This window comes from Malus domestica, chromosome 02 (assembly GCF_042453785.1).
Source record: "Malus domestica chromosome 02, GDT2T_hap1".
Taxonomy (NCBI): domain Eukaryota; kingdom Viridiplantae; phylum Streptophyta; class Magnoliopsida; order Rosales; family Rosaceae; genus Malus; species Malus domestica.
The window spans coordinates 21620599-21638386 of NC_091662.1; the positions used below are offsets into that span (position 1 = coordinate 21620599).

Sequence of the window (17788 nt, forward strand, 5' to 3'; positions counted from 1 at the left end):
ATTGTTTGGTTTGATAATTTATTCATGTCTACTATCCAATGTGATTCTCTTACTTATATGACTAACTTGAATGTGATTTGAAACAACTTCCTAAATCTCATTCATACTCTGGCCAGAGATCCTTAATCATATCATAGAGTTGTCTCCTTCAAACGGTTTATAGGTTAGAGATCCCTTGTTGCGCATTCACTTGCCTCCATGGCTAAGTGGCTTAACCCCAACTATGTCGTGGACACCCTCTAATGGAGTGACTTTGACATAGTCAAAGATCAAGGACCTAACCACAAGACAACTATGATGCCTTAGGTCAAAGGACTACTTTGCATTATCCTAACCATGAGTTCTCATGTGACATGAATATGAGAACTCTTTGTTGATCGTGTTCAATGGACTCATTCTCTATTGAGCACTTGCATGCTTGTCTTGGTGTCAGTCACACCAATGACTCGAGACCAGTCACTCTCCTTAAGAGAATACATAGCACATACTGATCTTAACGGACCGTCATTGCCTAATTGGCAATCCTATGATCATGAACGTTTAGGATATGTATATGAAAGAGAATGGTCTCATGAATCTAACTTCTTTAGATCACATTCTACCAATTACATATTCCTTAGACTTATCGTTTTAAGCATATAACATTTATATGAGACAGCTTAAAATAATAATCTTTACCCTTTATATTAAACTAGATTAGTTTAACATGTGAAATGTCCGTAAAGTATCATCATATGATTGGTTTTAGGGCACATTTCCAACACCTTGGTTGCGGCTTGTTAACATTATAAGGCTTGATATAAGGATATACAGTAGTGCCAAATATTTTCAGTCCTTGTAGTTATGGATTGACCCCAAATAATATCTGATAAGGATACGTCATTCCCAAATCTTACATGGCATCCTATTTATTAAAAACACAAAATGAGCACAAGCATGAAACCATAGGTTTTGAGCTAATTGGGCAGTTGTCATCAAAGTTATAGGTGTTTCTAGGATATGTTTATGCTTCCTTTCAGCAATTCCATTCTGCTGAGGTGTTTATGGACATGAAATCATATGAAGAATTCCCTTAGTTTGAAGAAAAGCATCAAATTGTTTACTACTAAAATATCCACCCCCATCAGTTTGCAAACATTTGATTCTAACATCAAACTGAGTATAAACAAAGTTATAGAAATTCTGCAAAATACCAAACACTTCTTATTTATTGATCAAGGGAAAAATCCATACATGTCTTGCAAACTCATCAACAAAACTAAAATAGTATCCAAAACCTTCTAAAGACTTAGTTGGTGAAGGACCCCAGAGATTTGAATGTACCTTCTGAAATGGAAAACTACATTGTTCTTTCCTCTCTAAGAAAGGTTGTCTAGACATTTTCCCATATATACAATAGGAACATACATGTTGTTTATCATCAGAAACACTAACTATATTTGATTGCTGCAACATAAGAGATAGAACTTCATTACTAGAATGACCTAGTCTTTGATGCCACACAGTTGACTTAACCTTCTGACCAAGCAAAGTAGCTAACTTTTGAACTGGAGAAGCTAAACTCTTTGAAAAGATCTTGATCAGAATCTTAAACAACTCATCATCAATACTCCTTCCGTGGTATATTATAGCCTTGGTTACCTTGTCCTACACAAAGAAGTTAGTATCATCACATATGAACCAATAATAATTGTCTTTACACATTTGTTTGACAGCTAATAGGCTAACAACAATGGTTGGAACATGTAACACATTTGTCAAAATTAGTGAATAAGGTAATGTCTTTAAACATGTAGAACCAATATGCTTTATTGGCAAACCTTCACCATTGCCTATTGTGATTTTGCCATTGCCTTCATATGTAGAAACTTGCTGCAAAGAATTCAGGTTTGCTGTCATGTGGTGTGATGCTCCAGTGTCAATGATTCAAGAATCATTGGAAAGAAAGTTGGCTAGAGGTTGAGATTGCATAGCAGTCAATGTAGGTGCATGTGCAAAACCTTGATAGGCAAAATTGTTTCTGTGGTGACAATCTAATGCACTATGTCCTCGCTTGCCGCATATTTGACAGTCAAGAATTGATCCACTTGAACTCAGATTGGTAGACTTCGTCTAGCAATTTGGAACAGTATGCCTCCTCTTGGAACATATCTGACATTCAGGAACTATATTTGGCCTAGTTTCAATGTTTCCAGACCATGATTGCCAATTTCCACCATTTTATCTTCCACCAGATGAATTCCCACGATTGCCACCATAGTTTGATGATCTAAAGTTACCATTACCATTTGTTTTTGAATCATAGAAAGGTCTTGTACTAGTATTGGAATTAGGATACTGCCTCTGTACATTAGTATTCCCAACAAAACCATATGTATTAGAGAAATCAGGGTACAATTGAGGTTGAGGTTGCACAATAGGAAACTGATTACCAAGAAATGGTGATGGATACACTGTTTGGGGATTTGAAGAAAATGGCATTGGTGGTGGTGGATGCATATCATGCATTAGTGGTGGTGGATGCATAACATTATGCATTGGTGGTGGTGCATGCATAACATGATTAGATGATGATTCTCCCTTACTTGGCACTTCAAAGATTGGTACTCCATTTGGAATCCGTGTAAGAATCATTCCAGTACTATATGCAACCTCATCAGAAGTACTTGAAAACCCATAAGCCTTTGTAGATTGTGAAGTAGAGACTACATTCCCTTGCACATACATTCCAGAAAAATTATGAGACAAGCCATTCACCACAGAACCAACCTCCATTTCTGCATATAATAGCTGCTTTCTAAATTCCCTTAAGGACATAGTAGTGTCTCTTGTAAAGTGCATTGTCCTAATCACATAATATTCCCTTTACAAACCCAACAGAGCAGCAACAATGAAATCATACAAATTTTCCCGCAGCAATTAACTGTTCTTTAATACTTATAAGCTTAGACAAATATTGATCTATAGAGTCACCACCCTTCTGCATAATCTGAAATTCAGTCTTTAGCGTATTCACCCTTGCTTTAGAAATGGAAGCATACCTATTTTGAATATTAGTCTAAGCCTTATGAGTAGTCCTAGATCCCAAAACATTCTCAATAGACTCATCAGATAACGTAGCAATCAACAAACTTAAGAGAGCAAGATTAACTGCTTCCCATTCTTTATACTCATCAGAAATTTCATTTGTAACCTCATAATCAGTGTTAATCACAAATTTTGTTAGACACTTAGTCGACCCATCAAAATGATCAAACAACTTATATCCTTTTAGAACAGATTTAAACTGGAACACCCATTTAGAAGAATTCTTGTCATTCAACTTAATTGTCAACATTCCCAAAAGCCCTTCAATTTTAACAAACGAAGATGCCATTGCTATTTGCAAGATTTATAGTTTTATCAAGAAACTAATATCTTCCCAATACTGCAAGAATCACTGATTATCAAGAAAAACTCTAAATTACAACTAACAACGTCTACAGAAATTGAACTACACTTCACAGAAACACAGAGAAATGGCTTCGTGCCCTCAAAATTTCAACAACTCTTCAAAGAAATTCACAAAAATGGCTTCGTGCCCACAAATTTCAATCAACTAATCTTTACAGAACTCTTCATAGAAACATATAGAAATGGCTTCATGCCCTCAAATTTCAACAACTCATCAAAGAAATTCACAGAAATGGCTTCGTGCCTCAAACAAACCAATCCACTACTTCACAAAATCAAAGAATCATACAATTGCAAGAAATTGAAACATATGACCTGATCCGCACAATCCAGCCACAACAATGGTGAGAAATCCAAATGCACCAACTTAAACTTCAAGAAATCCAGATGCACCGACTTAAACTTCAGCCACCCAAAACGTCGATAAACCCTAGAAAATCACGCCGTCAGCAAAATCGCTGACTCTTGATACCATATTAACTACTCTGAATAAGCTGAAGGAAAAGGAAGAACTGTATATGAAGATAAGCAGAGAAAGTGAAAGAGAGAGAGAGAGAGAAACAGAGAAAGAGAGAGAAAGAGAGAAAGAGAGAAATGAAAGAAATGGATGAGACTTTTCAGATTACTTTTTCATGAATGAAAATGTTTACAAGATATGCTATATATAGCATTTTACACTCAACTCACCTCTAACTAACTTTTAACAACTCAGCTAACTACCAACAATTCTCAACTATATTTAGCTGACATGGCAGTTGACATGGCGCACACTCACACTCTATTTAATGTCTACACTTATCACCTTTGAAACCCGAAGTTTTCATAACACAATGAAGACCCATGAAAACCCATAGTTTTCCTGAAACCACATCTTAGAACCCAATGCTTATGGATATTTTATTTTCCATAACACTAATCATAATCTTGTTCCCTTAATTCAGTGGATTGTCGAACGGTAACAAGTTGGATTTCACCGATTTGGACGTTTCTTGACAAAAACTACTTTATGTGGGTACAAGATGTGAATCTCCACTTTACTATTAAGAAGCTGAGAAACCATTGAAGCCAACAGTGGCATAAAAGAGCTTAATAAGCCTCTGCCATTATCTTCGCTTAAAGACTTATGCCTGAAGCATTACAAATGAAAGTACCTACCAGACGAAGATTTCATGACTTTTTGGCTCGTTTATACTGACTGTCTAATCATGAAAGACATTGCCTGAAGCCAACCATGATTTCGTCTATGAATAAGTGTTGAAAATGTGCCCTAAAAGCCAATCATATGATGATACTTTATGGACATTTCACATGTTAAACTAATCTAGTTTAATATAAAGGGCAAAAATTATTGTTTAAAGCCATTTCATATAAATGTTATATGCTTAAACAATAAGGCCAAGGAATATGTAATTAGGAGAATGTGATCTAAAGAAGTTAATTCATGGAAGCATTCTCTTTTGTATACATATCCTAATTGTTCATGATCATAGGATTGACAATTTGGCATTGACAGTTCGTTAAGATCAGTACGTGCTATATTTTCTTTTAGAAAGAGTGACTGGTCTCGAGTCATTGGTGTGATTGACACCAAGACAAGCATGTAGGTGCTCAATAAAGAATGAGTCCACTGGACGTGATCAATGAGGAGTTCTCATACTTATGTCACATGAGAACTCATGGTTGGGATAATGCAAAGTAGTTCTTTAACCTGAGGCATCATAGTTGTCTTGTGGTTAGGTCCTTGTTCTTTGACTATATCAAAGTCAATCCGTCAAAGGGTGTCCACGACATAGTTGGGGTTAAGCCACTTAGCCATGGAGGCAAGTGAAAGCACAACAAGGAATCTCTAACCTTCAAACCGTTTGAGGGAGAATACTCTATGATATGATTAAGAATCTTTGGCCAGAGTATGAATGAGATTTAGGAAGTCATTCCAAATCACATTAAAGGTAATCATATAAGTAAAAGAATCACATTGGATAGTAGACATGAATAAACTATCAAACCAAACAATGTGGTTAGGAGTTTTGTATTAGAGAAAGACCGTATTGCATTGTAATCCTAAACTGAATAGGTTCTCCACCTCTTATGATTAGCTTGGATAGCCATGGCATACTACTAGGTGTCACTCATGGTATGTGGAAGCCCTAAAGGTGTATAATCACTAAAGGGAATTGAAAGTATGTTTCAATTCACAATCGATTTGAAGAGTTCTAATCGCCCACTGCCTCGCTAAAAAGAACCTAATGGATCATACATCGTGTAAGGTAGAGATTGAAGAAACAACGGAGATGAGTAAGGATAATTAAATGATTTAAATATTTATGGCTAGGATTAATTAATATGTTAATTAACCAAACGAATAAGTTTGTTTTAGCTTTTGAGTAATTATTGGACCTTAAGGCCCATTAGGCTTAGAACCGTCAAGCCCATTAACTTAAGTTGTATGACAACTTAATGACTAAAGATTAAAAAGGGCCCAAACAGCCCAAAGCCCCGCCATATTATGAATGCTAGGTTTTTGTTCCTTTTGTCACTTAATTGAAGTGACTATATAAATGACTTTATAGCCAAAAGTCATTAGGGTTCTCTCTTGAGGAAATTTGAGATAACAAAAGCTCTCATTTTCTCTCTAGGAGGCCGACCCCCTTGGAGGGGACTTACTGGTATGAATGATTCCCCAAGGTCACTCATCTCTTCTTCAAGTCCCTTCTTGGTGTGGAAACTTAGAGGTTCCCTTTCTTGGGAACTTGGAGAATCTATTCATCCATCATCCTCCAAGAAATCCATGGAGCTAAGAAGTAAGGAATGAAGGCCCTCTCTCTTGGGTGATTAGCCTTTGCTTATGCAAATAGGATTCAACGAAGGTATAAAATTTCTCAACTCACTTTGTTCTTGAGTTGAGTCTTGGTTCACCATAATTACTAGGCCTTGAATTTCATGGGTAAAGTTTTGTTTTTAAGTGCATACAAGCATGATTCTGCCTTTTAATTGTTAATTGCATGCATAGATGTTGCTCAAATGAACTAGTTTTCACAAATTTTTCCTTCAATAAGTACAATTCTGAAGTTTATAAATCAGATCGAATTTTGACTGAAGAATATTTTTCTCGTCCTTCTATGTTTCTAACTTGTTCCTGAAGCAACAGTACAGAGAGCATAACTTTACCAAATTTTCGGATCTGATTACTACCATAAATGTGAGAAAACGGTATAGACTCAGCTTTGGTTGGAGTTTAATAAATAGTGGTGCCCTGCTTCGACAGGGATGTACCAAAGGGTATACTCCTCTTTAGCAAAGTGGCACCAAATGGTATTGCTTTGCTTTGGTAAAAGCCTACCGAACAGACCCCTCCAGCTTCGACTAAAGCTTACTGAATCCAATTTTGGGTCTGTCTCTCTCACAATCCAATTTCAAGTTTGTTTTTACAACCTATGGTAGAATCAAGGTCTGTCAACATGTGGCACATGCCCGAAGCATAATCCTTGACACCTAAGACCTAAAACTTCAAGAACAAGGGACATTGTTCCCTAACCTCAACCCTGCAGAATCTACTTCCGTCTTGATGGAATAGATCATTGGTTATGCACATGTTCGTGCCTCTACCAATGTCGTTGAAGAGTACCATTCTAGTAGTCAATATGTGAGATTAATTTTGCTCCACCAAACACTATTGGAAGAGCAAAATTTTGACATGAATGACCATGTTGGCCAAATCCCCTTAGTAACTCTGGTTTACTTTGAGAACATTTTTTTTATGTTCTTGGTTCAAGTTTGGTGGTTGTTATAGTTATGGATCATCTTATCGATATTGTCCTCGAATATGAGTTAATTGAATCATGTTTCTTTCTTAATACATGTGACCAAATTCAATTAAATACGTGATTAGGTACGAATGTGGGAAAGTTAGTTGTCTAGATGAATGAGATAATATGCACACTAAGTTTATACCTAAATCATATATGTAGCAACAAATTTAGGTCTATCCAACCTGATTAAGAGGATTGGCACGATCCTCGTTGTATGGACGATACTCACTTACCATTTAAAAAACCTTATATTCTCCCCGTTCTGGAAGAATGTTGTTGAGTTTTAAAGATATTCGAGATGACAATGATCATGAATGAAACCGCTGAAGAAAATAGAGTGAAATATCTTTGCACCACCTCCAAAATACAAAGCTCGAAGCTATATTTTGGGGTGCCTCACAAACTAGGAACACGCCATATGGTCGACCTATAGCCAGGTGATTCGAGCAATTTACTTGCTTTGGCACAACCATTTGGGACTCTTTGGTCAAACAATGATGCTACGATGCATCTTCTTACCCGAAGTAAGGATCACGTGCTTACAAGCTCACTTTACCAAGCCTGCTCATTGGGAAATTTGATTTCTATATCATCCCTAGCAAAGATACGAACCAACCCTCCTTTCACAGTGGATTCATGGGAATATATATGGACAAATCCAACCAAAATGCAGACCATATCAATACTTATGGTTTTGGTTGATGAATGGACAAACTGGTCACATGTTTGTCCACACACATTGCTGCTAAACCTCCTGGCTGATTTTAAAGGTTCATCACCCTGCTTATCCCATAAACTCGATAATGTCGGAAAGTTTATATCGACGGTTTTCAATAAAGTACTGTATGTCTCTAGGGTTTATAATTGAACATCGAATTCCCATGTTCACCCTAAAACAGCTTTGCATAGTGATCATAAAGCGCAATTCAATTGATCGCCCGAACCTTGGTAAATGCATCAAGCTTTTGGTTCTACCTGAGGCTATGCAATCTTGTACGAATATATGTTGATCTGTCTTGAGGCCCATTGTCACCCAACCATTTCAACGTTACAGTTGGTTACTGGTTATTAACCTAACATTTTTTATTTACTCATTTAGGTGTGTATTCCATGTGCCAAGTTGCGCCGCCGCAATTTACCAACATGGGTCCTCAAAAGAATGATGTGAATCTTTATTGTTTATGATTCTCCTTCACACTAGCTCTTTAAAGCCCTTGCATGTGATCTCCTTACCGCTCATTTGCAAATTGTCATGTCAATGAGACAGTCTTCCTACCATTAAGGGGAGATAAGAACATCAACATTCCTATAAAACGACACAAATTTCCGTGGACGTTGCCTACTATGTCTCATCTCGATCCTCGTACCACACAAATATGATAAGCAAGTGCGATGTATTCTAGCTTTCAAAAAGTTGCTCCAGACACATTCCTCTGGTCTAGCTAAAGTGACAAGATCATATACCAACTGCAAAGATGCCTACAAGGATAGAAGTACTTAAATGGACGTCGAGTTAACATCCCTGAAGGATGTGCCGCCCTTAGTGGATGATTTAGCCGCCCCTAGTGGACGATTTAGCCGCCCCTGTTGGACTGTTTGGTACACTGACGGATAGCCAATCAATCTATCTCAGCCTGAAGCATGACAAATCACTCAGTTAATAGGATTCACTTTCCTAGAAAAGGAATAAGACAACACACAATGAATTCATACTCGATCGCTGTCTCGGATCATTTCCATCTTATGAGATTAATTCGGGTTACTTCTGTGACTTAAAGCTCTTGGTCTAGTATACTAGTTTGGTTGAGATAAGGGAATTGGAATGAGATTATCATCGATGATGTTTTCACATATATGGTAGCTATCAACATAAATGAAAAGTGACAATAACAAACCGTGTTGCGTTGATTAATGACAACGTAGAACTGATTGGACAATCGAAATTACATCCAGGTTAAATTCCTTACCAAAGTGTGTTTGGACCCGTAGTTTCTACACTGCCTAAGGTAACCCATAGTTTCTACACAAGGTTTCTCTCATACGCCTTGTTATTAACTACAACATTATGAAATAGGGTTAGTGTTTCTCCATGAGGATATTATACAGAGATTTACATGTAAGTTCTTGAAGAATTAAATGGACTGTTCAAATAGTTCCAAACCATGGAACACCCTCTCAACTCGTTTGAATGCCTTCACTTAAGTATTAAAGCAATATGGCGGATGTAGTATACCCGTCTAAGTTATTATTTGATCAGTCATGGATTAGAATTACGCCCTTGCATGTTAAATATAAAGTCTTATTCCGAATTGCTAAAGTTACAGTTTATGTCAATGACATGAATCTCACTAAGACTTGGAAGAGCTTGAGAAAATTGCCTAACACATGAAGATGGAATTTGAGACGAAAGATCTTAGAAAACTCGTTTATGCCTTGACCTGAAGTTCAAGTGGTGTTCTGACAGTACTTTAGTCTATCAGTCAAACTACACCCCGAAGGTGTTACCTTTTGAGTATATCTATGATCTTCCAACGCTATATTCAAATGAGACCCGAAGTTCCATATCTGAGTTCAACTTTGCGCTTTGTTGTACTTAGCTCATTACATTAGACATGACATCTCATTCGTTGTTGATCTATTAGTAAAGATGCAGCACCGCTCCTACACGCAGCCACTAAATTACTATTAAAGACGTATTTCCGTTACCCTGAAGGTACTATGGATTTGGGCTAATCCCAACGCATCCCGAGCAAATCTGACCCCTTTGATCCTCAGAATGATGCTTGCCTTTTTTGTTATGATGACGCAAGTTACTTATCAAAACCGCACAAGGCACATCTCCAAATGGATATGTGTTTACCATTAGGGATATTGCAATATCTTGGACATTCACGTTATGACCTTGGTTGGGAATCCTCGAACCATTCCAAGACTCACCTTACTTTACTATGCCACATGTGAGACATGGTTGAGAGCTCTTGTTGATCATATTCGAATTACTTGGTGTTTTTATCCATGTTTGAGTCCCGACAACGATCCATGAAGACTATGCCGCATGTATCAACCCGACCAGGACATTATACATCCACGAAGTCAATTCCAAGACATATTGAGTCTACATCACATCAGTAAAGCATCAAGAGATTGAAGTCATGCAAGACGATCCTAAAAAACCTTGTTGACCTCTACACGACGTCACTGCCGAAGTCAACCTTCCAGCAGCTTGTCCGAGGAATTGGTATGCCTAACTATTCATATGCAATGCTTGTAGTTCTATTGTCAAGCATTTTTCCCACCAGGTTTTTGCTACCTAACTAGATTTTGACAAGGCACCCATCTTGGGCTGGTTATACCCTTGTTAGTTATTCTATTTGCATTCAGAATACATTTAGTTTTGACTTAATGCAACTTTAGTCTATCGATTTTTATCCCACCTTGGGTTTTACCATGGCGAGGTTTTGTGAGTTTTACCTTTATACATTCTTCCAATGTTTTGAGACTCGCATTCGCTCATTATGCCGACGACTTCATCAATTGTACTTACTTCATCGCTGAAGACCCGATGCGCCATTTGTTTGAGTATTTACACACTCAATGGGGAGTGTTGCAGTCCTATTAGATTAGGAATGTGATCGTGTAAATCCTATCATATCTGGGATATCCTTATGGGATTCTACCATATCTCTTAGACTATATATTATCCTATTAGAGTTGTAATCTTATTAGGGTAAGGAATTTACCTTCCCTACTACTATAAATAAAGGCACAATGGTGTGAGATGACACACACCTAACAATTACACATCTCTCTTTCTCTCTATTGTTGCCACACCCCAATCTCTTTGTCTTTATTATACTTCAGTAAATTAGACTTACAACAAAATGGACATTATAATAATTTCGCATAAACAAGTTTTTGTTGTTTTTTTTTTTTTCTGAATCTCACAGTCATGTCATCCTATCAATACCTAAGCTCACTCACACACACTCTCTCTCTCTCTCTCTCTCTCTCTCTCTCTCATTTGCACCCACGTCTACTTTTTCCCACCTCTAACTTCCAAATCCAGTCATTTATATTACATAAATTCAATTTAGTTCTTTTTAAATTTTTAAATCACACACATAGTGTCTATACTGTATCTAGTTCATATTAATGAAAACCTTCTTTGCCAATTAAAAGATAATGAAAAGACATTTTTGTCTTCTATCACAGAATAAAATTATGGACAATGAAGTAATTTTGCACAAACTAAATTTAACATTTTTTTAAGGCATCACCTATATGTGTTCGTAACAAATTTCTAATTTAAAAAATAAAAATAAAAACAAAAACTCATCCTCTTTCCATGTTGTCTCTTTCTCTCCCTCTCTCTCTCCTTCTCATTTCAAAAACCAAAAAGTGTTCAACACACAAAGTGTGTGGGCATATGCTAGTTACTTATTAATAAACATTTCTTTTTTTTTTTTATGGAAAAGAGCAAACATTAAAGGGTAAAAAGACAAAGAACTAGAAGCAGCGGGCGGTAACGATCTATCCCAAATGTGAAGGTTTCCAAATTGGAAGGCTACATCCGTAACTGCGTCAGCCACAAAGTTTACTTCTCGATACACGTGGTCCCAGGTGATAAAATCAAAATATTTCGCTATAAGCTTAATATCATCAATGATCTTTCTCACTCTCCGGGAAACACCATTGGTCCCTTGAACCGCTTCAAGAATAAGCTTTGAGTCCCCTTCCACCATGATCTTCTGGAGTCCCCTACACCTTGTCATCCAGAGTGCGTCCCTAAGTGCCAAACATTCCGCAACATTGATTGAAACCTCTCCCAAGCTTCGAACAAATTGATTTTTTTTTTTTAATTTTTTTTTTCATCACCCACATTTCATCATCATTGTTCTTAACAGAGCAATGCCAAGATTAATCCCAAATCGTTTACAAAATTAGCGAGGCTATTAGGCGGACGATTAGGGGAGCTAGACGGGTGCTGGGCGGGCGTTTGGTGGTTTAGTCAGTCACTAAGCGGGTGCCTGGCGGGTTAATCGGGCACTGGGCATTTCTGTTTTAAAAAAAATGTCGCAAGGCTCAGGTGGAAGAGTGACTGGTTGGTGGGGGGATTAGTGGGTGCGAATGAGGCAGATGGAGCAGTGTGAGGATGTAGTGGATGACCGTTGCATAGAAGAGGAGGTGGTATGAAAAGGCGGTGGATGACCGTCGAAAATGGAATGATGTTAGGAGGCGGTGGATGTTTTAGAGACAAAGAAGAGAGAGAGAGAGAGAGAGAGAGAGAGAGAGAGAGAGAGAGAGAGAGAGAAGAATCATATTGCAGTCTTGCAGAGAAAATGATAAAGGGTGATGATGTACACTTTTTCATGTGACCAACTGTCTTTTTGCTTTTTCTTTTTTTAATTGTTGTCCAATCGGTAATTTGCTTGGAAAATGTAAGATGTGGGGGCCCTTTAGCATTTTAATTACTAAAAAGATGTATTACTCATTCGACATTTTTTGTATTTTATATGTTAAACCTAAAAACTTAATTAAAATAGTAAAGGGTAAAATTCCAATACAAGTATAGTTTTTATTAAGTATAAATAAACATTTATTTATATTTATTATAATAAATTTATTTAAATTTATCTAGGCCCCTATCTAGGCATTATGTCTCAACCTGCCACTTGGCTAGTGAGAAAAATTTTTGTAGGGCTTAACTTACTACTGGATTTTGCCGAGTGACACTCCACCATAATTCAAAACTTACCATTTGTTAAACATTAAATATAATTTCTATTGAAAAGTTTATGTATTTTTTTGGCAAGGGTTGATCATTGAGATAATAAATCTTTTGTTTTATTTTTCAATTTTAGTTTATGTAGTAATTTATTATTTTTCAAATTTTAGGAAAAACTCAATAAAGAAAATGTTAGGCCAAATTGGATTAACGGTCACTATGGTGATAGTGTGTTTAGAAGATTGCCCTTGAGTTCAGAAAATTAAGATTTAAACTCTTGTGGTGAAGATTATTAGCAAAAATATCAATTAAATGTAAGGATAAAAATGTCCAACCAAACTCTTTCTTTCTATTAGACAAGCTGATATTCAAGGTCTTCCGGTGGCTCAACTCCAAGCACGGCCGCAATGCCTGCTCTCTCATCTGCAAGTGTTGGCTCGCCCTCGAGCGCCTAAACTTTCGTCGATGAGGCTACATTTTGCCATTGGCTTTGACGACGATGTGCTTAATTTGAACATCTTATTGGACTCCGCTTGTCACAGCCCGTCCCGGAGATGTATATTATTTTATTCTTGATGGTGTGAAATGACGGAAATACCCATGGACGTTAAATTGTGTGATGTGGTTTAAGTGTTGTTTATGGATCACTATTCTAAAATCCTAATTGTTTGGGACCAATTAGGATTAAGTAATTGTGTATTTTGGGTTGTTGACCAATCCTAGACCACACACACATCCACATCATCTCCTCTCTCACTCCCGTACTCTCTCTCTTCCTCTCGGCATTATGTACGGACAAACACCAAAACCCATTCAAGCTTCGTAGATTGAGGACGTTGAAGGTACCATCGTGTTCCTTGCAAGCTCAGGAACACATCTAGATCATTTTCAGGTAAGGAAAGCTTTGTCTTCACGTCGAAACCATAACCCCGATTTGGGGTACTGTTCATGCAAATGTTAAATCTTGTGTTTTTGGAAATTTCAAGCTCACAGGAAGCTTAAGGAGGTCCTCACGAGTCTCGGGGTACCTCGTTGAAGGAAATGGACGTTGGAGGGCCGAGATCGAAGCTATTCTAGGTAAGCTAAACTATCGAGCTTTCCCTAGGAAAAATATAACAGTTTTTAGGTCTTAAAATTGTTATAACGTGATTGTGGATGTCCTTAGCTTCATGTTGGTACAAATTTCATGAAAAATGTTTAAGAAACGAGCGAGAATAGACGTTTTAAAGTTTTACCCAGTTTTCTGGTGACCGGCGACTCGCCGGAGAAGATGACGGCATATTCCGTTAGTTTGGACAGAATATGATGACGCCGTCAGTCATTTTTAACGGAATATTCCCTAACGGCAGTTAGGGGATCCGTCAGTGCGCCTGCGCGTGAGGTCATGCCTTCCTGGCGCGTGAGGGCGCGTAAGCCACAGAAAAATTATTTTAAAAATATCACGATGTTCGTGAGGTTGTGTAGGTTACGTTGGTATATTCAAATACCAAAATTGAGCAATGTATGAGAAGTTATTAGCTAGTTTTGCCTATGTGCTTTAAAATAACGTTTTTATAGTTAATTCGCACATAGGTGAGACTTATCCCGAGGACGAGCGTATCCACGGGCGACTCGGGGGTTACGACCCATCGACATACCAGTGAGTGGGTTTTGTTTTCAGTATATATTTATATACTTGATATATTTCCCAGAAATGCATTTTTAAGGAAAGTATGCTTTGAAATAATATGCCAAATGCTTTTATATTCTGAATATGCATTTCGTGGTTGCATATATATATAAATGTGGTGTTGTGGAGGCACAGGTAAGTTCAAGTAAGTTATGTTTGATTATGTGAATCATCGATGATGTGATATGTGATTGAATATTGTTGAGCTCATAAAACTACACCTTGGGTGATTGTGATTTAGCTAGAGATATGAAGTACAGGCCTGTTTATTTACGTCACCTCTCGCACTATATGCTCATATTGGATCCAACATAAGTGCACAGTCTTGTCGTACAGACCTTATTTATGGTTCCGACTCGTTGGTGACTAGCGATTTATCGTCCGACTATTATGAGAGAATAGAATTGAGCATAATTATATTACACCTGATCTTGACGTACAGACCCCTTTTTAGTGGTTCCGACTTATGTGCAGTATATTGTCGTATAGGTCATTGTAGTGACTCCGGCTAGATTGACTTTTAAGCTATGAATTCAACCATACAAACTACCACAGGGTTTCCGGCTAACATATCATATTTCTATGAAATCATTCTTACCTAAATTGTTTACTTTGTTATATTTTGGCATGGCATACATATGAATATGATTATGTGAAGCATGAATTGAATTGTTATGATTTCAGATATATATATATATATATATATATATATATATATATATATATATATGCTTATATCTTGATTCTAGGAAAATTATACATGTTTTACAGCGAGGGGTTAGATATGTTGATAAATGAAATGATTTTGTAAAACAATTGTTTTTGCCCACTCACGTTTTCAGTTTTGCGCCTTTCCAAGTTTTAAGTAAGCTTGCTATTGGTGGCTTGAAGACGTCGGTAGTTCTGACTTATCTAAATAATAGTATGACATTCCTAGTACTGTATAACTAGTACTTGTCCTACTGGACTGCACCTAGACTTTATGCTCTGATTAGGAGTGTTTACTGTTGTAACTAACTCCTATCACTTTTTGTTTAGTAGTGCACTCTAGTAATTTGGTTTTCAATAATTCGTATAATTCTTATCATTATCGCTTCCGCACTGTGCACATGGCTACGTCATTCTCACGTGACGGCCAGCATGCCTTGATCTCGGTCGGGGTGTGTTAGCGCTATGACTGCTATCGGCCACAGATTCTCCAAGCTCAAAAAGTTGAGCTTAATCTGGTGCTCCAATGACTCTGCAGCATCGGTCTAATTTGGCATGCTGATAAGCGTAAATTTTTGAAATCATTGGATTTGCAAGTAAGCTTTTGCTTAATTGGCTTTTAAATCTCTTCTGTTATTGCTTTGTTAGAGTTAAATTATAATGCTTGAAGTCTGAAAAGTTGAATATCAGAGTGCACAACGAACAAAACTAACAAAATAATAAGAATATTATTAAACAAACTGAGAATGCTGAAACAGCTACAAAACCCTAAGAGACTACATTGTGAATGATTTGTTATTCTACGAGCTACAAAACATCATATATATATAGAGAACTAACATAACCCTAATAAGCAAGAAAACGAAACCCTAATACTAATGGCCCAAGCCCAAATTTAAATAACAAAATAATCCTAAATTCCAACACCCCCCGTCAAACTCATGGCGGTACACGTCATGAGTTTGCCAACAAGCAGATGCGGATGTAAGCTCCGTTAGGAGGACAAGACAAGACAAGCTCCGTTAGGTGGATACGACAAGGCAAGCTCTGTTAGGCAAACATGACAAGGCAAGCTTCGTTAGGCGGGCACGACAAGGCAAGCAAGCAAGCTCCGTTCTTTTTTATTTCCTTTTTCCTTTTCTTTTTCTTTTTCTTTGTTCTCTTTGCGAAGGTCTCCTTCCTTATGTGGTCTTCTTCATACCTGCAAAACAAGCACATCAAACCTGATGGTCGGCCGTGAGTTCGATGTGGGAATGTCAGATGGTTAGTGATGCGGGTATGAAGATGGCGTTGGATAGAATGGCGATAGACTAGTGGCTGGTGGTACGAGATGGTGGTTACGGCAGACGAGTGGTGCAACAATGGCCTATTGCGGAATGGTTCACATATGGATGACGGGGGCAAACCTGGTACGAAAATTGGTGGCTGGGTGATGATGCAGCTGAAGGTTCAGGCAGGCAATGAAGTGTGGGTGGATTGCAAGTAACAGTCTGGTGCGGGTCGAGATCGTGAGTACAAGGGTGCAGAGGAGGTTCTGATTTCCACGCTTGTAGAGTGGTGCAAAAACGACGAGCAAGAATGGGGTCTGTGCAGGCTTGCAGCAACATATCGGATTCTAGGTTGGACTACAGGCGGTGGGATGGCACAAGACAAGCAAACGGCGAGGCAGGATATACTGACAAACTGAATACCAACCCGACCAAGCAGATTAAATCCTGAAGGATTGAACCTGCTCTGATACCAAGTTAAATATCAGAGTGCACAATGAACAAGACTAATAAAATAATAAGAATATTATTAAACAAACTGAGAATGCCGAAACGGCTACAAAACCCTAAGAGACTACATTGTGAATGACTTGTTATTCTACAAGCTACAAAACATCATATATATAGAGAACTAACCTAACCCTAATAAGCAAAAAAACGAAACCCTAATACTAACAGGCTAAGCCCAAATTCAAATAATAAAATAATCCTAAATTCCACCATGAAATTCTTCGTTTGAATACTTAATGGAAATTTTGGTACATTCCTCGTTTGAATGCTCAATTGGCTTTCGCCTGAATGCTTATGGGTTACTGTGCAGGGCATGGTCAAAGTCTTCTCATGAATGAGTATCGCAGCGATGGTTTACTGCATGATGCTCTGCACATAGATGATGAATTCAAGAAGAAACTCCCGTGGAATGCTCGGATTAGAATGGCACGTTTAGAGTAAGTACAATTTCCAAACATACTCATCGCTTCTTTTTCCCTTATCATATGGTAATCATTACAGTGAGTCTAACTCCGTTCTTGTTTTGTCAGAAAGCTTGGAGAGAGAAGAGAGAAGGAGGCTAACAGAAAGAAAAGTGTGGTTTGATATTTTTATCCCTACATTTAATTGAGATTTAACAAAAATCTTTCTTTTGGGTTGAATTTGC

At 37.6% G+C, this 17788-nt stretch overlaps 1 long non-coding RNA gene across 3 annotated transcripts; it reads left to right on the top strand.

Annotated features, from left to right (window-relative positions):
• Positions 1-13760: 13760 nt before the first annotated feature.
• On the top strand, positions 13761-17783 carry LOC139190499 (uncharacterized). Of its 3 annotated transcripts, none has more exons than XR_011574750.1 (5): positions 13761-13879; positions 13974-14064; positions 14545-14626; positions 17453-17579; positions 17673-17783. It is a non-coding gene; the product is annotated as an uncharacterized lncRNA (long non-coding RNA). The 3 variants fall into 3 exon arrangements; XR_011574751.1 differs by having other exon boundaries at positions 14560-14626; XR_011574748.1 differs by lacking the exon at positions 14545-14626.
• Positions 17784-17788: the final 5 nt, after the last annotated feature.